Source organism: Tenrec ecaudatus, chromosome 16 (genome assembly GCF_050624435.1).
Source record: "Tenrec ecaudatus isolate mTenEca1 chromosome 16, mTenEca1.hap1, whole genome shotgun sequence".
In the NCBI taxonomy this organism is placed as follows: Eukaryota; Metazoa; Chordata; class Mammalia; order Afrosoricida; family Tenrecidae; genus Tenrec; species Tenrec ecaudatus.
Genome location: NC_134545.1, coordinates 15045366 through 15065607, shown reverse-complemented (window position 1 = coordinate 15065607; position 20242 = coordinate 15045366).

Here is a 20242-nt window from a genome sequence, read left to right as displayed (position 1 = left end):
CTGCCTTCCCAGTTGTCACGACCCAAACTCTCTGGGTGGGGGTGAAGGGGTGGGAAAGCTCGCCCTTGGTTGAGAACCACCAGTCTAGCTACAAAGAAAGAACACTTCTTCTTGCTGAGATGGAAGGTATGTGGGTTAAACCATCTGAGGTAGTTAGTTTATTGTGCCAACCAGGCTGATAAACACGTGTGGGGTTAATTGAAGGGTGGAGGGATGACTGACTCAGTGAGCCTCGCCTTTCTAGTTCTCGGGTCTCTTGCTTTGTGATGGCCAGACCAGGGTGCAGCTGCCTTAGCCAGTTCCCTGCTTCAGCTGGCAAGGCTCACTTCCTGCAAGACATCCCCAAGGAGAAGCCACATGGACCTACCCCAATGCAGCCCTGGGTGCTGGAGCAGCCATGCAGAGACCCCTGCCAGCGCTGAGATACTTACATGCTCACTGACTCGGTTTTCCTCCTGCAGATGGCATCATTGGGTGTATTTTGTGAGATGGAGGAGGACTTTGTGGATTGGTGTTGGACATATGGGTTAATGTTGGATTTGTGGGCTTGGGCAGCACTGGGTTGGGATGTTTTCTTGATGTGCACTTAAAACTCTGTCTTATACATATGAGTTCCTGTGGATTTGTTTCTCTACAGTACCCAGACTCACACCCCATCCTTGCATTTATTGTTGTGTTTGAGCCCAGGGTTGTGGCTACTGTGTCGATCCATCTCATCCAGGGCCTTTTCCTCTCTTTCACTGCCCCTCTCCTTTATCAGGAACCCTGGTGATCTGCTGGGGCTGTGAACTGCAAGATCCGCAGTTCAAAACCATCAGCCGCTCCTTGGGAGAAAGACTGGGCTTTCAACTCTGTGAAGAGTTAGCGTGTTGGAAACTAACGGAGACAGTGCTACTCTGTCCCGTAGGGTTGCTATTGGCAGGGACTTATTGAGAGTTCTCCTTTACCAAGCCTGGTGGCCCCTTCTGGGGACCTGTCCCTCCTGATCACGTGTCCAAAGTATGTGAGACAAAGTCTCTCCATCCTGGCCTTTAAGGAACATTCTCGCTGTACTTCTTCTCAGAGAGATTTGCTTGTTCTCTTGGCAGTCCATGGTACTTTCCAATATTCTTCGCCTTAATTCAAATGCATCAATTCTTCTTCAGTCTTCTTTATTCAATGTCTAACTTTCACATGTATAGGAAGCGATGGGCCATACCATGGCTGGAGGCAGGTCCACTTTAATCCTCAAAGTAACATCCTTGCTTTTCAACACCTTAAAGAGGGCTCGTGCGGCAGATGGACCCAATGCAATGCGTTGTTTGATCTCTTGGCTGCTGTTTCCATGAGCATTGGTTATAGACACAAGCAAGACGGAGCCCTTGACAACCCCAGCCATTTCTCCATTGTCAATGGGCCGAGTGAGGCAGAAAGAAGGGCGCAGCTTTTAGCACCAAGGATTTCCTCATTGAGATGCTGCTGACACAGACTTGGAGTCGATGAGCCTGTAGCTGCCACCATCTTGCTGGGTTACCTTAGATGAGTGAGTTCACCTCTCTGAGCCCCAGCTATAGAAGTTGCTCCAGCTAACACAGACACACATGTCTACGAAAGAGCTTTAAATCCAGAATTAGCTTGATATGGAGAAGCCATCCCAGCCAAGCCCATCATAAGTCCATGGGTCTGATGCTAGCCCTTCTCCCTCATGGAGCAGATGAAAGGGCCAGGGAAGTAGGTGGTACTCAGTGGGTGGGCATTGGCTCTTCTGGTGTTTCTGCTGCCAGGAGGCAGAGAGGTGGGGGTGAACCCTGAGGCCTCTGGGCCTGAAGTGGGTGCACCGTCCTCTCTGTGCTTCCAGGGCATGCTCTGGGAAACCTGTCCTCAGATTGAGTCCAACTGAGGCCAGAGGGGGTGAAGGGAGGGGTGCAGGGGAGGCGGAGAACATATCCATCAAGGACAGAGGAAGGGACCAGGCAGCTCCCTGCAGGAGGGACCTGCTTGGTAAAGGCAAAAGGAAAACTGACGGCTGCCTGAGACAAAGGCAGGCGACTAGGGCAGGAGAGGACGGGGTCCTCCACAGGTGATAAGATTGATGGGCAGAGAAGGGAGTCGGCTGAGGGCTAGATCCTTTCAAATGATGGTAAACTCGGTGGTTTTGGGGGCTCAGAGTGTTTCAAACAAGTGTGACACTGGTGTGGTGGGGAGATGAGGTGCCTGATTAGGAAGGAAGAGAGCCAGGGACCCTTCTGAGAGGCAGCTGGGCTTGGCTGGCAGAGCTGCTGGGGAGGGCATCCCGTCACCCCTGGGGAGGAGCCTGGGACCCAGGCATCTTCCTTCGCTGTGGTTGGCAATCCTGGCAGGCCCAGGGAGGATGCAGACATCCTCGCTGCTTCACTCCCAGGATTCCTCATGTTTGGGGCCCCGCAGTGGTCCGGTGGGTTTCTAAACTCAGACTCTACCCTCACTGCCATCGAATCGATTCGGACTCACCCCCCCAACCCCCCCTAGAGAGCCGGGTAGACCTTCCCCGTGGGTTTTTGGAGACTGTAACTCTGTACAAGGGCAGAAAGCCTCATCTTTCTCCCATGGAGTGGCTGGTGGTTTTGAACGGCTGACTTTGTGGGTAACAGCAGCCCCACGCGCCATCACGCCATCGCTAGGGATCCCGACATTTTGATGATTCTCCAAAGCAGACCTCCAGGTCTTTCTTCCTAGTTCATCTTCACCTGGAGGCTCCGCAGACCAACAGGTTGCTCAGTATCAGACCACCACACGAGCCTCCACTGACTGATGGCTGTGTCTGAAGTGCCCTGGCCGGGAATCAAACTAGTTCTCCCGCCAGGAAGGTGGGAATCCTGCCTCTGAACCTGTTAGTCCTCTCTGACGCATGCGTACTGCGCACTGCTTCCACTGCACCTGCGCTGCCGGTTGCCTGGCGCTTCTCCTCCAGTGGGAAGGGCGCTCTGGACGTGCTCAGCTGGCTGGCTAGACAAGTTAACTTTTAAGCTGTTCTGCCCGGTCCGGGCTTCATAAGCCTGGGCCTGGAAAGACTGACGGGGCCTCCTACTGGTGGGTGGTGGAGGTGGGTGGGGGCACTCAGGAATGCCTTCTCCCTGGGGCTGAGACCCGAGTAATGAAAAGGAGCCAGACATTCAGAATCCGGGAGCACAGGAATCATTCTGGGGTGAGGACAGGGCTGGTGCAAAGGCCCTGCGGTGGAGATGTTTGAAAAAGAAGGCCAGGGGGGATTAGGCAGAGAGGGGAACAGGGGTTCCCTGTGGAGCAGTCCAGGTGGGAGTCATGCTCCACCCCTATCCTCAGGTGAGGGGACTGGGGGGTCTCAAGAAGGCACATGGTCTGCTCCAGGTCCGAGGTGGCCTCCGGTGACCTCACTTCCGGCTGTTCCTTGCTCTTGGGTGGATTCTGCCTTCATTGTCCGGGTGATGCCCCGTGGACCAAGGGAAAACGGTGGGAAGGGTGATGTGGGATTTCCAAACCGCTGGGGTTTCAGCCTTGTCTCCCAGGGCGACGTCACCCTCAATGCCTCAAGGATGTGGGTAGATGGCACTGGCCCCACCCCTCTCTCTCCCATCCCTACTCCCCAGCCAGTACAATAAACCAAACTCACTGCCATCGAGTTGATCCTGATTCACAGTGACCCTATAGGACAGGGTAGAACTGACCCTGTGGGTTCTCAAGACTGGAAACTCTTCATGGGAGCAGACAGCCTTACTATGGGCTCCTTCTTGAGCCAATAGATCCTCTCAGATTAAGATTTATTGGTCAAAGATACGGGCGTGTATCTCATCGCCATAGATACCCGATCAACTCGTTTTCTGAAAGATTGGCAGTTCCTGAAACCCCAGCCATGTGTCCCTCCGACCTGCCAGTTCTGATTGTGACTGCCTTTGCGGACTGGATTTATTCATTACCAATTGAATTGTGTGCATGTGTGTGTGTTTTAATGACATTTCATTGTTCCCATCTGCATGTTTCTGACGAGGCTCCTCTCAATGCTTAAAACAAACAACCAAACAAACAAACAAACAGGCCCAATGTTTAACCCACTACACACCAGCAGGGTTCTTCCCCAGGCTCCAAGCCACCATCAACCTGCCAGCCCTGTAAGGGCAGATCCTGGAGCAGGTGTTTCTGCCCCAGTCAGACCACTAGCCTCTTAAAAAGCTTGGAGTTTTCCCGAAAGTGCCTGACCCACAGAAACGGAGGGAGCTGATTGGAAGCCATTGTCCTGGCTAAGTCCCAGGGTTTTCAGGTGATTTGTTTGTAACTTTAGTCCGTCTCCTTCTCCCTCCCCACCTGTTGATGCAGCTAAGCAAGGGAGTTGGTGTTGGGCAGGGTTCTCCAGAGAAACAAAACCAGGACACTCATGATGGTACAAAAGAAACCCGGACCTCGACGCTACTCCTTTCTAGATGGGGCGTCGAGATGCCATGCATTGGAGTTCTGAATCAATTTTCCCCATAAGAAATAACTGAAAACAGAGGAGTCCATTCTCCACCACCAAGGTTTTATCCTAACCTTGACTTTTTATACAAAGCGATATGCAGAGATTTCAAAGTAAGTTCAGAGTTAAATTGATATGGATCTGTGGACACGGACGTGGAGAGAGAGTCATTGTGTGGAAGGGGGAATCTCCTTCCATAAAAACCAACTGGTAGCTGCTTTTCAGGACATTTTCCTTTTCTTTGCCTTTTTTTTTTTTTTAACTAGGACCTGGCTGGCTTTCTTAAAAAAAAAAAAATTCTTTCTAATGTGGTCAGCTATTGGCATTTCCTTAACTGTTTTTTAAGAGGGTTTGCTAAGTTATCATCAGCAATATCTATAGCACGGTTAACCAGTTCCTTATCACGATGATTCTTTTCAAAGCACTCTTTCCTCAGACCCATTTTATAAAAATCTAAAAACAGTACAAAATGTCACAAAAAACAAGAAAATTATAGCAAAACGTTTGGAGCACAGCCACAAAAGTTTTAAACAACATGGTCTAACAACGCCAACTAATGCCGAGTGACCGAAACACGAATTGCTTTTGTTTACAAAAATCACGTGCATTGGGTCAGATTCCGATATTTTGTTTGTGCTCTGATGCAAAATTTTCTGGACATTTCGAGTTGAAATCTGATTATGTCAATTACTGATGCGGTCTAGTACTGGGGTTCTAATCTATATCTATCTATCTACATCTAGATAGATAGGTTTATACAATGAGAAGAAATGTAACAGCTAATTAGTCCACCCAGCAAAGCACAAGGCTCAGTTCAACTTACTTTTGTGTAACAGTTAATAGACTGGAAGTCCTTCCACTCACAAGGGCTGCCGGGTCCAAGGTCAAGGAAGCAGACAGTGGAGTCCTCCCTTGGGCCAGGCAGGCAGAGTCTGTCCACTGGTAGCAAACATCAGGGTGGGTCACCAACAGTCAGTACCTTGGGAACTTAGCAAAGCAGGCCCAGATGGGATATCAAACTCAAGCAATGCAAGACAAAAGGATCTACCAGCCTCAAGCTCAAGCGATGTTCATATCAGCAGCGTGGTGAAACAGTTCTCAGAAGACTCAAGCTCTATCGACATGATCCATGGGTTGGCTTGGCTCATAGGTAATGTAGCTCACAGGTTGCATCAGAGAACTAGCCAAAGCAGCAGCATGGTCCAGCACGCTCCAATCACCAGAGAGCAAGGGGGGGGGGGCCGCCTTGAGGAGCCACTGATCTCTTTGCCCTCCAATCAAACTGCAACCTGATTAACTATATGTGTTCCTATTGGTCAGGTCGGCACAATAAACTTACCTATCACCGCGTTGAAGGCTTGGCCACCATTCTGTGCTCTGTCGGGTTTTCATTGGCTCCGTTTAGAAGTCGATCACCTGGTCTTTCCCCAAGTTTGTATCAGTCTGGACCCTCTACTGAAACTTCTCTCCCATGGGCAAGTCTGGTGGTTTTTGCAAGACCAGTGGGAAAGCTTCTGACATCACAGCATCATGCCAGCCTCCCCAGGAGGCCACGCTGACAGGCAGGTGATGGGTGGGCACAGTAGCTCATGGAGAGCTGATTATCCCGTGCCAAGGGTTGTAGCTACATGAACTCATATAAGCTTCCCAACGACCCGATGAGGTGGATGCCATTCTCCCCATTTCACAGATGAGGCACTGAGCAACTTGAATCCCCATCGAGTGTGCAGCTGGGCTTCCCCTCCCACTGGATCAGAGGGAACTGCCTCCTGGGGTCTGGAGAGGGGAGACCCAGAGAGAGAAGAGTGCTCAGCTCATGTTGGCTCAGGTGTCCCTCCTGGGACTCGAGTCCCCTGCCCTCCCAGCGTCCTTGACCCCCAGCAGGAGGGTCACCGACTCATCTGTATGGCTCCCACGTAACTCGGGATGGCTTCCCATGCATCACTGGGTGGCAGTCACGCCAGAGCTGGCGTGTCATTTCCATCCATCTTTCTCCAGCCGCTCCCTGTCACAGACGAAAGGAGGCTGGGGGTGGGGGTGGGGGCAGGAAGAGGAGAAGATGGATGGGGTGGGGGCTGGGGGGGCTGAGAGGCAGGGATGGTAGCAGGGAGGCAGAGGGACCAGAGGAGAAGGAAGATGGGGAGAGGAAGAGGAGAAGGAGAGAGAGCTCAAGAAGGAGGGCATGAAAGACAGAAGGGAGCAGGGTCCTGGGAGAGGCCGGCCAGGGAGGGGAGGCGAGGGGAGGGCTTGAGAAGGCAGCTGGAGGGGACGTGGTTCTGTGGTTGTGGAAGAGAGTCCTGCGGTTGCTGGAGGTGGCTGCTGGAGGGAGACAGGGAGGTAAGAGGCTTGGGCAACAGCCAGCCTCTTTGTTTATTTGTTTATTTGTTCTTCCTGGCACAGCTGGCCCCACTCCACGGCCCATGCTCAGGCAGAATCTCTCGGCAGGATAGGAGCAGGGGAGTAGTACGCCCAGTAAAGGGACCTCCACACTGGGCCCTGTTTGTCCCCAGACCCCTGAGGGGCCACCAGCCGACAGAGGAAGAGGAGGAGGAGAATGTGTGGGACCCTTCACTCCTTGTTGGTGTGAAGTTGTCCAGTTGGTGCCTCAACCGCTCCTTGATCCTTGGGGGTGGGGAGGGGGCTTTGCCTTCAGCCGGAATGACTGCCCCATGTGCTCTGCACAGTTGCAAATTCTCCCCATCCCTCTGCCTCTCCTTATTCTGGGGGTCTTTCCTGACTGCTGTCCACCCTGCGGTGGACGGGTGAAATGGCTGTGGCAATGGATATCCACGTGCCAACATTCCTCAAGATGGCATGGGATTGGACATCACTGCCATCTGTCATCCTAAAGGGCACTGAGGTCGGTAGTTTATTGTGCCAACCTGACCGATAAACACATGCGGGGTTAATTGAAGGGCGGAGGGATAAATGGCTCGGTGAGCCTCGCCTTTCTAGTTCTCAGGTCTCTTACTTTGTGATGGTCAGACCCAGGTGCAGCTGCCTTAGCCAGTTCCCTGCTTCAGCTGGCAAGGCTCACTTCCTGCAAGACATCCCCGAGGAGAAGATGCATGGACCTACCCCGATGTAGCCCTGGGTGCTGGAGCAGCCGTGTGGAGAACCCTGCCAGTGCTGAGATGCTTACACATTCACTGACTTGGCTTTCCTCCTGCAGTTGGCATCATTGCATATGTTTTGTGAGATAGAGCGGGACTTTGTGGATTGGTGGCAGGTATATGGGTTAATGATGGACTTGTGGGCTTGGGCAGCACTGGGTTGGGATGTTTTCTTGATGTGCACCTAAACCTTTATATAACACTCTCTCTTATACATGAGTTTCTGTGGATTTGTTTCTCTAATGCACCCAGACTAACACAGGCGCCGAGAGGCAGATTCCACTGCATGGCAACCAATCAAAATGCACAGACATTTCCCAAGCCTCTGCTGCCTTCATAGTCACAGAATGTGATGTGATGGTCAAGGCCAACAGGCCTGCAGTGCACAGGGTGGCTGAGACCTGGAGCTGGGCTAGTCTTAAACCATCCTGAATTGTTCCTGTTGCTTCAATAGGATCCTGAATGATAACCCGTGACTTCCTAGTAAACCCTGTGATTGTGGAGTGGAGGGGGAAGGGGGGACAGCCACATGGCTAAGGCAAATTCAAGAGGTGGAGGGTGGAGAAAGAGCCTCTACCACTTAGTGGGAAGGACTCACTGGGTCATGAAAATGGGTAACCCACTCGCCTGTTAACTGAAAGGTTGGAGGTTGGAGCCCACCCGGAAGCCCCTCAGGAGAAAGGCCCGGTGAACTTCTTCCAAAACAATAGCCACTGGCAACCCTGCGGAGGATAGTTCTCTCAGACTCTGGCCAGAGTCAGCTTAAATGTGGTCTCTGGGAAGCATGGCAGCCCAGATGTGGTGGCAATTTGTGCAGGCTCCTGTAGATTCTCTCTCTAACTCAAAAAACTCAAACTCCCTGCCACTGAGTCCATTCTGATGCATAGTGACCCTACAGGACAGGCTAGAATTCCCTGTGTGGGTTTCAGAGACTGTAAATGTTTATGGGAGCATACAGTCTCATCTTTCTCCCATGAAGTATCTGGGGGTTTCAAACTGCTGACCTTGAGGTTAGAATCCCCAACCAGTAGCCCACACCACCACCAGAGTTCCTATTTATTTTTCGCTAAATATGTGTGTCGATGTAGGAGGGAAAACTTCAAAGAGTCCATGGAAAAATCGAATTTAGCGATAGTGGATGGCTAGCCTAAAAATCATCTGTTCTTGTGATATGGCCCCACTCAATATTTACACTCATGAAGGCATCGCTGAAGATAGGGTGCTGGTGCCTGGTTACCTGAAAGAATAGCATCTGGGGTTTTAAAAGCTTGTCTAAAGACAAGCAGCCATTTAAGTGAGGTGTCAGCTAAGCCCACACAGAAGAAGCACATCAGCCTGTGTGATCCAAGGATTGTAATAACAAAATCCAAGATCAGAAGAGGGAAATGTATTCTGAGCACCCGGTTTACAGAAGGCTAGGGATGACAGTCACAGTCCAAAACCCATTTGCAGAGACTCCGTGGGGAAATAAACACTCTCAGAATGTGGACTCAGGGTGTGAAAAACCCCGTCCGGACACAGAGTGCGTTGGAAAGTGAATTAATACGGCTATAGTTAGGTTACAACTTAACATCTCAGACTTTGTTTTCCCTTTTAAACTCAGCCTTAATTTTTAAATTATTTAGTTATTTTCCTGCTTTCCTTTGGGTTGAGGCTTTGGGCTTCGATTCCCATGAAGAGTTAGAGTCTTGGTAACCCACAGGGCCTGCTCTACTCTGTCCTGTGAGTCCGAGTAGCTTTAATGGCAGAGGGTTGTTTTTTTTGTTGTGTGGTGTGGCGTTTGAGTTTACACAGACAGTCACTAGATGAACAGCCTCTTAGGGTCATGCCAGGGGAAGTTAGGGAGAAAGGAGGGACAGCAACAAGGAACAAGATGACATTCTAGATGACTTGTGGTAACAACCGCACACCTCTTGGATGGTACGTGAGTTCTACATCAATAAAGTCATTATAAAAAGATGAGCGAAGACCTCAGAGAGCTCCTTTGTGGCTACTACTAATAAGCATTGGATACTTTTCACCATAAAAAAAACCCAAAAACTAAAAGGATTGTGGATGGACAAACATGGCATGAGTTCAGTATGATGAGGATAAAAAGCAAGACAAAGACTTGCATCCCCAAAAGGGGCAGGCTTCGGAGGTTCCAAAGCCAGGCAGGGCAGAAGAGGGAAGATGGAGCAGCAGACTAGAGGGTTGGCAGATACCGGCTTGGGTGAAAGGGAGGGTGGCGGTCCATAGAGTGAGTGGGATAGAATACAATTAGGGAGAGTGGGTGTGTTAGTCTGGGTAGACTAGAGAAACAAATTCATAGATGCTCATGTGTGTAAGAGAGAGTTTAATATCGAAAAGTAATTATACATGAAGAAAACATCCCAGCCCAGTCCAGATCAAGTCCTAAGTCCGATAGTACCCCATATGTTGATACGAGTCCATAAATTCCTCTTTAGACTCACACAGCCATGCAATGATGCAGAATGCAGAAAGATCACAGCCCAGTGGGTGGAAAGTCTTGTGGATCTAGTGGCAGTGGAAGCATCTCAGCATTGGCATGGGCCTCCACGTGGCTCCAATGCTCTGGCTGCCATCAGCTTGCCTCCCGTGGCTTGTCAACAGGAATGTCTCTCCAGGAATGTGTGAGAATTCGACTCCAGTGAGCTATTTATCTCCTTAGCGTCTCCAAATAAGGTCATCAAGCTGCAGCCTGATTGACAGACTAGACTCCACCCCTTCCTTGAATGGGCAGATTATGTAACTGCCACAGGGGGTGGTGGGGGTGAAGTGGAGGGGTGTTGATGAATGGCATGAACTATTGAATGCAGGGATGATGGTCTGAAATGGAACCCCCCACCACCACATTCCCAATAAAACAATTCATTGACAATAACAAAGAGGGTGGAATTTCCTCACCAATCCTCTCAATGTAACATGGGGTTTCCTGCCCCAGGACCTTTGCCCTGGCTCTAGGAAAAGCTGACTTTTTGTTGTTTCAATGTAAATGCCAGTTTTTCTGGGGGCTGGCCCTGAGCCACCTGTCTATGTCTATCTCCTTCGCAGCCCTTTGTAGATTTCTTTGCTGTCTGTCCCTGTCCCTCATCGACCGACCATCTGTGGCTCAGGACTTAGTCTGGCCTGGTACCCACTGCACACAGTAAGTGTTCCATATTCACATGCTCAACAAAAGCAGGCCAGGAATGACTTATGGCCACACCATCACCTCGTGAATGATCTTGCTCTTCTATCTGGAGACTCACGAAGGGTCTGGCAAGGCAACTTCTGGTCATTCTTCATTAAAAAAGCAAAAGGGACCTTTTAATTGTGAGTGAGGCGAAGGCTTACAGAGCCGAGCATCAGGTGGACAGTGGCGCACTTGTGTTTCAGCTGATCCTTGCTATCCCCTCGATGCACTGTCGCTTACCCTGCTCCCTCCCAGGGGGTCCTGTTTCCATCGCTCCTCCTTTCCTACCCTTGGATCGTTGCCCTTGGGTCAATGTTGCCCTTGTGACCTCAAATGGCTGATTCTTCTAGAACAGGAGTGAGTTCAGTTCCAGAATTAAAATGTGATGATGGAGGAGTTCCCTTCTTGGGGGTGGGGGTGGGGTTTCCACTTGTCTTGATGACACAAGCAAGCCTGATGTGTCTTTGTAATGTTGACTTCTGGCCCACAGTTCTCCCCCACTCTGTCCAGAACCCTCTAATGCAGCGGTTCTCAACCTGCGTGTCATGACCCTTTTTTGGGGTGTCGAATGACCCTTTCATAGGGGTCGCCTAAGATCATTGGCAAACATATTTCTGATGGTCTTAGGAACCAAGATACCACTCCTCTATCCGTCTCCAGGGGGGTCTGCCCACATGCAGATATACTCCCCTAGGAGTATCCGGCATGAAGACTGTTACCCACGCTACACCATGCTTCCAGACAACGTTTCATTGATCTGTCATTCGAACTAAATATTTCACAATATATAATTGCATATAGTTTTGTGATGAATCGCTATGCTTTCATTGTGTTCAATTTGTAATAATGAAAATCCACCCCGCCTATCAGATATGGACATGACGATTCATAACATAAACAAAATGACAGTGATGAAGTAGCAAGGAAAATAACTTTATGGTTGGGGGTCACCACCACATGAGGAACTGTATGAAAGGGTCGCGGCATCAGGAAGGTCGAGGACCACTGCTCTAAAGGAATAAGAGCTGAAGCACGCAAGGATACGCACAGCACTATTCACCACGGCAAGAAAGATGGAAGCAATCTGAATACCAGCTCAGCACTGGAAGGATGGATAAACTATGGCACACACACACACACACACACACACGCACACACACACGCACGCACACACACACACGCACACACACACACGCACACACACACACACGCACACACACACACAGTCTTCCTCTCTCTCTCTCTCACTCACTCACACACTCACTCACACACACACACACACACACACACACACGAATACTATGACGAAGCTGCGAAGCACCTCATCACACGGATAAACCCAGAAGATATTATACTGACTGAATGAACTAAGTCCGACACCACAGGACAAGTATTGTATGAGACCACGACTATGAACAATCAAGGGATGGCTTCCTCCTCCAAGAACCCCACTTTGAGGGCTCCCAGAGTCAGGAGGGAGAGGCAGGGAGGGAGGGGAAGTCACAGGCTCGAGGAGAAAAAGGTGTTAACCTGGGTGAAGGGGAAGACAACCCGTAACAAGAGGGAGGTTGGGCAGACGTGATGGCGGTAGGACAAGGCATTGGGGAGGTTTACAAGAGCTGAAGGCAATTGAGGTGACTACTGTAACGTAGATAATCCTGCCACCGCAGGGATCCAGCCACCAGCTGCTCCTTGGGAGAAAGATGAGGCTCTCTATTGCCACAAAGAGCTATAGTCTTGGACATCCACTGGGATAGTCCTCCCCAGCCTACGGGGTCGCTGTGAGTCAGCATGGATCCGGCGGCAGTAGGAGTAGCAGCAGGAGTGATGCTTAGATAGACAGACAAGCTGACCATGTCTACGAGAGAGTATATTGATCCCCCTTGGCCATTCTTAACTCTATGCTATGGGAGAAATGTTAGGTTAGTGGACGAGGCTGGGATTTTGTGATCCCTATTGTAGGATGTGTGTGTGTGTGTGTGTCTGTGGGTGTATCATTTGCATCTTCTCTCCCACTTCCGAGTGCTTGAGATCAGCAAAGTCTGAAGTTTCCACAGGGAGGAGAGGTTGTCTCCATAGGTGATTTTCTTCTTAAAAATTAAAAAAAAATTGTTTTCGTTTTTCATTGAAACCTACACAGCACAACCTATACGGATTTAGCTGTGTCCACGACATTCCTCGCCCTCCTTGACCAAGTGGTTCCTCTCCGGGGGGCATCAACTCACTGCCCCTTAAGGCTCCTGTTTCATCCTTCCGAGTGGCCGCTGTGATGGATCCCATATAAAAATCTCACTTCCATCGAGTCAATGCTGACTTATAGCGATCCTACAGGACAGGGTAGAACTCTGCACTTGTGGGTTCCCAAGACTGTAACTCTTATGGGAATAGACAGCCTCATCTTTCTCCTTTGGAGAGTTTGGGGGTTTCAAACTGCTGACCTTGTGATTAGCAGACCAACGCACAACCCACTATACCATCAGGGTTCCTTTTGATCCCATCTAGATTGTGCCTAAAAGAGTGGAATGCTCAAGGCAGCTGTCTTTTCACTTGTCAAACTAGTGAAACGTCTGGCTGTAAGTAGCCTTCAGGGAATATTTGGGGGGGGGGGTGAGGCTTAAAGACATTGTCAAGTCAAGGTGATATTTCGGGGGCTTCAACTAAGGTGATATTTCGGGGGCTACAGTAGCTGTAGAAACTGAATGATGTATGTTTTTCTGTATAGATCTCCACAACAGCCCCAACGCTCTTGCTTCATGGACTCCCGGCTCTCTTGTGGAGATCTATACAGAAAAACATGCATCAGTCAGTTTCTACAGCGACTTTCAGGGACATGGGTTCCACCTTCCTTTCGGTCACTCTTACCTGTATTTTACCTGTCGGAGTGGGTGGACTTGCTGTACCCTGAGCATATTCCGCTTTCCAGCTCCTTCCCATAAGACATCTCATCCTCATCAACACAAGCTCACTGCCCCCTAAAGCTCTCATAGAACCTTTCAAGTGGCTGTTGCCCATCCCAATCTCATATAGGCAATTCTCTACAAGCGCACAGTGCTCAAAGCAGCCATTGATTTCCAATTGGTTTGGAGGAGCCCCGATAGACAATAATGGTTTCGGGTTTGGCTGAAAGCTGCAGGGTCAGCAGTTCAAAGCCACTAGCAGCTCAGCTGGACAAAGGCTGGGTTTTCAACTCTGGTAAAGAGCTACAGTCTCGGAAATGCACAGGGATGATGACTCAATGGCTGTTGAGTTCAGTGGTTTGGTTTTTATTTGGTTTAAAGATGATTTCAGAAGACAGTTTCTCTTGAGTTTTAAAAATTGCCTCAGGGTGGTGGTGGGATGTCATCCAGCTCCAGGGGTTGTAGAAAGTCTGGATCCCATGAGAATTTGACGTGTACTCCACAGTCTCCTCCCTTTTGATAAGGATTCTTCTGTCGAACCGTTGACTGAATTGTCCTGTGATGATTGCTGGGTACCATCTAGTTCTGGTCTCTTGTCAAAGGAAACTGGTGCTCATGTAGGCCATTGTGTGCTGTGTAACAAATCACCCCAGGTTTTAGAGTCTTAAAGCAACCACCCCTTGTTATAGTTCACTATTTTACACATACGCATTTTGGGGGGCCTCTGCTTGCTTCCCAGGCTGGGGTCCTGGCAGCTGGGAGCAGGATGGAGGAAGGAGAGGAAGGGCCCGTGTGTGTGTGTGTGTGTGTGTGTGTGTGTGTGTGTGTGTGTGTGCTGGAGATATCACAGCTTAGTGTGCTCACGCCGCCATGTCCTGGCTGTGGGTCCTCGGACTGTGTATTTGAATGAACACAAGTGACGGCTTAAAACGATAGAAATGTATTCTCTCAGAGGCTGGAGATCAGAAATCTGAGTTTAGCGCATTGCGGATGGATCCCAAGTTTACTCTTGTTTTGCGTGGCATCTGTTATGGACGGATCACGAGATAACTCGTGATTGCTACACGCTGTCTTCAGATGCCATCTGGTTGGAAACATTTTAACTACTTCGTCTATTTAGGTGTTTACATCAGTAGTGAATGTATCAAACTCGATTGCCTTCATGTTCTTTTTGTTTATTTAGCACTTTGTGCATTTTGGTTAAATCAAATAGTTACTATTTGTTTGAATTGTTTTGCAAGGAGTTGTGGACTCATCATGATCAAACCTCAGTGAAATGTAAAACATCCCCTCAATCGCTCAAGTGGTCTCCCGTTACACAAAAAGTCATGGAGAAATTCTTAGCCCTAATTCTTCTAATTTTTCAAAGTAATATGGATTATGTGGATTATTTTTACAAGATGTTTATGATTTCATGAAGATTATAGATCATAAAAGTAATAATGTTCCGCATACATTGCAAAATATTGTTTCATAATGTGAGACATTTTATATTCAAAAACTGAAAGTTATAAATAAATATGATAAAAAGTTGATGAGATGTAAACCCATTTATGGTTTAATGCAAAAAAAAAACCAACCAACCTAACAGCCGAAAAAATACATGGCCACTTGAGTGAGTCGGTAAAACAGTATACGGTCTTTAATGTGTTAAGGTGTGTGTGTGTGTGTTTGTGTGTGTGTGTGTGTGTAAGGGCATTCTTTCTTTGTAGGCTTTAGGGGAGAGCGTGTTCCAGGTCTTCCTCACGAGCCGGGTGCTGCCCACACTCCATGGTGTCCCTCAGAATGCCATTGATCCAATCTTTGCCTCTGACTTCATACGGCTGTCTATCCTGTGTGCCTCTCTGGTTGTGTTGTTTCTTCTTTAGTCTTCAAACCAAAGGTGTCATGCATGCCTTAGTCACTGTTCTTAGGTCCCATCGAGTCGGTTCTGACCCACAGTGATGTAATGCATGAAAGAGTGAAACATCACCGGGTCCTGCGCCATCCCCGCAATTGTTTGAGTCCGCCGTGCTTGCGGCCACGGTGTCAGTCCATCTGGCAGAGGGCCTTCCTCTTGCCGCTGCCCCTTCACTTTACTAAGCAGGTCCTTCTCCAGGGACTGGGTCTCTCCTGACAACATGTCCAAAGTACGTGAGACCACGTCTCACCATCCTTGACTCTAAGGAGCACCCTGGCTGTCCTCCTCCAAGACAGATTGGTTGGTTCTCTTGGCAGTTCCTGGTACTTTCAATAGTCTTGATTTATTACGTAGTCAATGATTGTTTTAGTCAACCTCTTAATGTGGAAGCAGAAAGACAAAGGAAAGAACCAGAAGTTCCCCAAGGCATGTTCCATTGATGGGATCATAGTGTGATTCTGAACGAGCTATGGTCACCCATTGGGTCTTGATCCGCAAGGTTAGTAGTTCGAGACCACTGGCTTCTCTGAGGGAGCAAGGTGGAGCTTTCTACTCCCATAAAGAGAGACGGTTTTGGAAACCCACAGGAGCAGTTCTACCCTGTCCTCCAGGGTCACTGTGAGGCGTTTGTCTGTCCTGGATCCCATGTGTTTCCAGTTCTTATCTGTACCCATGTACATGCTCTGGTCTAGCCAGATTTGTACGGCAGAATTGGGATCATGATAGTGGTGGGGGAGATAAAGCATTAAAGAACTAGAGGAAAGTTGTATGTTTCATCAGTGCTATACTGTACCCTGACTGGCTCATCTCCTCCCTGTGACCTTTCTATAAGGGCATGGCCATGACCCTCCTTTCTCAGTAAGGTACCAGGGGTTCAGGGGGCACACAAGACTTCACCTCCCTGCGCCAGGGGGCCGATGTGTTCACAAACCTCCCAAGGCCGAGAGAGGAGAGGCCTGGGTGTGCTTGGCTCAGGGACGGCTAGGAGGTTAGGTCACCACCTTGGCTTTGTAGTCAGGACTTGCAGCCTCTTTTGGGACACAAACAGGCATCTCTCCTGTGGTGGGGGGTGGGGGTGCCCGGGCGAGCTTGGCACTGCCAAGCTGGGGGAAATTTGTCCTCTTTGTCCCTGCTCAGTGGGTGTCCTGGGAAGGAGCAGACTCAGCCTTTGTTCTCTTGGCCACCTTGCCCGGTGCTGGCAGCCATTCAACAGGAACGTAAGTTTCTCAACCCCCCTGCCCCCCCCCCCCCCAGAGCATGTGTGGCCTTGGTGCCCACGCAGCTGCATCGGGTGCACCTCCCAGGGATGGGGCTCCGGAATGGAAATCAAAGACATCTTCATTCTCCCAGTGGCTCAGAAATCCCAGGGGCCGGGGGGAGGGTTGGGGAGCACAGCTTATTAGGAAATAGAGTCTTAGAGATCAGTGAAGCGAACCCAGGATCCACTCGGAACCAGGGGCTCCTGCTCCCTTCTGAGGGAGGTCTTCGAAAAGAGGACAGTGAGACAGAAAGGAAGAAGGGCCCTGTGATGACCAGAGTGGACGCAGCTGCGAGCCCCTCAAGGCCAAGGCTGGCCAGTGGCAGCAGATGTGAGAGCGAGGCACTGCTCTCCCAGCAGCCCCCGCAGGGACCAACTCCACGGATGCCCAGGTGTGGGCTTGTGGCCTCCACAAGGAGGGCGCCGAGCTCTTGCCCTTGAAAGCCATTCTGGGAAATGAAGACGGTCTCTCCCAGGGACCGCGATGGAGACGTTTGGAGCCCCGTTGACCCCAGGTGGGTGTGGTCACTTTCAAACAGGCCACAGGCGTCCTTCCAGGGGAACGGCCCCGGCAGACACGATCTCCCGTGTGCCCCCCACCCCCAACTTGTGAACGCTGCCATCTTTCTCCTCTCCATCACCACCACCCCCACCCCCGGGGAAAAGACTCAGATGGAATGTCCAGTGGGTTTCAGGCCGCCTCCCTCCTGGATACACAGGCACACAGCACCGTATCCACACCCACGCCATGGGTGCGCACACACTCGTACAAAACACAGTCGTCATACATACACAAAACACGGGCTGCACACACACACACCAGAGACGCATTCACAGACACACTTGCTCTAAGTAATCCTTACGCAACGAATCGCTCTTTCTTACAGTGTGTGTGTGTGTGTGTGTGTGTGTGTGTGTGTGTTTGTGTGTGTCCCAGAATCCCCCTGGCAGGCACACGCCGGCCAGCCACCACTTGAATTAGCACCAAAGGATTATGGGACCCTGGGCCATTAATCTAGGTGACAAACAGGACTCAGAAGGCATATTTGCACCCCGAAATTGAAAAGATTAGGCCATATTTGTCAAGGATTGGTAGGGCTTTATCGCCTCCACGGCAGATGCTGTTAAATATTCATGAGCTGCATAAGTGGGAGAGACCCTAGCTGGACCTGAAGACTCTCAGCTGCGGAGAGAGAGGAGGGGGGAGATTTATCTCAACTCGGTGAGGGATGAAAGGTATAGGATCATGTATCCCCACCTGCCGGGCACAATATGCTGCCAGGGGTGGGTGGAGGGCCACAGGGCTGGGTGGGGGGTGTCCCTGGATTCCCTGTGAGGCTTGGGGTACCTGTGGGGTTGTGTCAGTCCAGGCAGGGGCTTGAGGAAGGAGAGGGAAAAGAGTACTCTTCCCTGGGGGGCCCTGGCATACTTAGCGCTCTTACCTTGCTGCTTCCTGGGTAATTGTTGACTGACCTGCTGCCCCCAGTAAATGGGGAGCTTCCCCAGGTGCACCCCCATGATGGACCGGCGGCCGCTTCCTCCCCAGTCACTAGGTACCCAGTTAGTGTCAGGGTCTCACCTCTGAACTCCAGGCTTGCTCTGAGATTGTTCTAGACGCCCGTCTGGGGGCCTGAACACAGTGCGGGGATTAAGAGAGAGGTCTGGGCTCAAACAGACCCAGGCATAAATCCTGGCCCCCTCACTTCTTAGCTGTGGGGGTTTGAGCTACTCCCTCAATCCCATCTTGGTGTCTCACTTCCCTCCGCCTGCTCTGCCGCCCTGTCTTCATCTGGGAAATGGATTCAGCAATAAGGGTCTCTTCTGAAAAGAGGATTGGATATGGTTATCAGGGGCTGCCGGGCATCCCGCCAAATCAGCTGCTGTCCAGTCGACTGGATAACCCCATGGGTCACCCCACATGTGTCCGGGACAGAGCAGTGCTTCTAGGGCTTTTAATGATGGTATTCTTCATGCCTGGGCTTTTAAGAACGGTCTTTTGGAAGTTGATTGCCAGGCAGCCCCGGGTGGCTTTGAACTGCCCACCTTCCAGTTAGCAGGGCAGTGTAACCCCGTTTGCACTCCCTAGGGACTCCCGGCTGACAGGAGGTGCCCAATGAACAGCAGCCTTTGTGGCAGGGAGAAGGAGGCGGCTCTCTGGGGGTCACCCGAAGCATCCCAGTCAACCCCATCATGGGTTGTGTCAGGTCAGAATTCAACAGGGCACCCAGGCCAATGAGGTAGCCATGAGTCACGTACCTGCTGAGCTCCAGGGGGTTCTGATGGAGTAGAACTTCCCTGGGGGTTTTCCAAGACCGTGACTCTTGATGGGAGTGGAAAGCCTTCTCTTTCTCCCATGGAGGTGCTGGTGGTTTCTAATCGCTGACCTTGTGGTGAGCAGCCCAATTCGTAGCTGGTCAGGTACCAGGGCTCTACGGAGAATGCCATGTGGCTGCCCTATTGGATAGTGGGGACAGAACACTCTTCCCACACTGCAGAATAGTCTCTCGGCTGGTGCTCCTCCTCCAGTACATAAGGGAGGTGAGGGATGGGACTGAGAGTCTATCTCCTGCTTGGCCGAGCTGTGCCGGATGGAATTTAGACCCTGGGGCATAAAGGTGTCTGATGTAGGTCATATCAAGGAAGACTGCCTTCCTTCCTGCAGGCTTCTCAGAGCCTTTAATACGTCCGAGGTGGGAGATGAATGACAACGTTCTCTCATAAAAAGATGACAGTGATGTCTCTTGGGTGAACCAGACACATAGTTATAGGCATGGATTGAGGACATGGGCGTAACTCTAGGCCCAGTCAACTAGTTCTTATGACAGGACTCTGCTTGATGCTCAGCGCCATGCAGAGGTGACTGAAGATATGGATGTTATCATGAGAAGTCACAAAGACACTAGATGGTGCCCGGCTATCACACAGAAACGCATCGGAGGCCATAAAGGCTTATCTTCAAACAAGCAGCTAAGTGAGGCGTCCACTAAATCCACACGGAAGAAGAATATCAGTCTGTGTGCGTTAAGGATTGGGAACAAGATCATCCAAATCCAAAGGAGGGAATGGTATCAGAGCTCTTACAGTGTGGTTTGCAGAAGACTATGAACAACAGCAAGAGCCCACCATCCATCTGCAGGGTCCACACGTGGATTAAGCCTTGGGTGAATGTCCTTTGTCCAAGGGACATGAAAAGCAAATACACACACACACAGACATACACAATCTGGGTATTGCGAGCAGGGCATATAGATATCCCAGCCATGATTGGATCAGAGCTGGGTCCTCACCTGGAGTACCTCTTGAGAGGAGGGGCCCCTGAAAAGCACTTCGGGAAACACACTGATAGCATGAATCTTCCATAGGTGTTTAGGGTTGATCATGACTACATGGATGGTCTCCCAGAGGGAGTTGTACTTGAAGAGCTCAGTGTGTGTGTGTGTGTGTGTGTGTGTGTG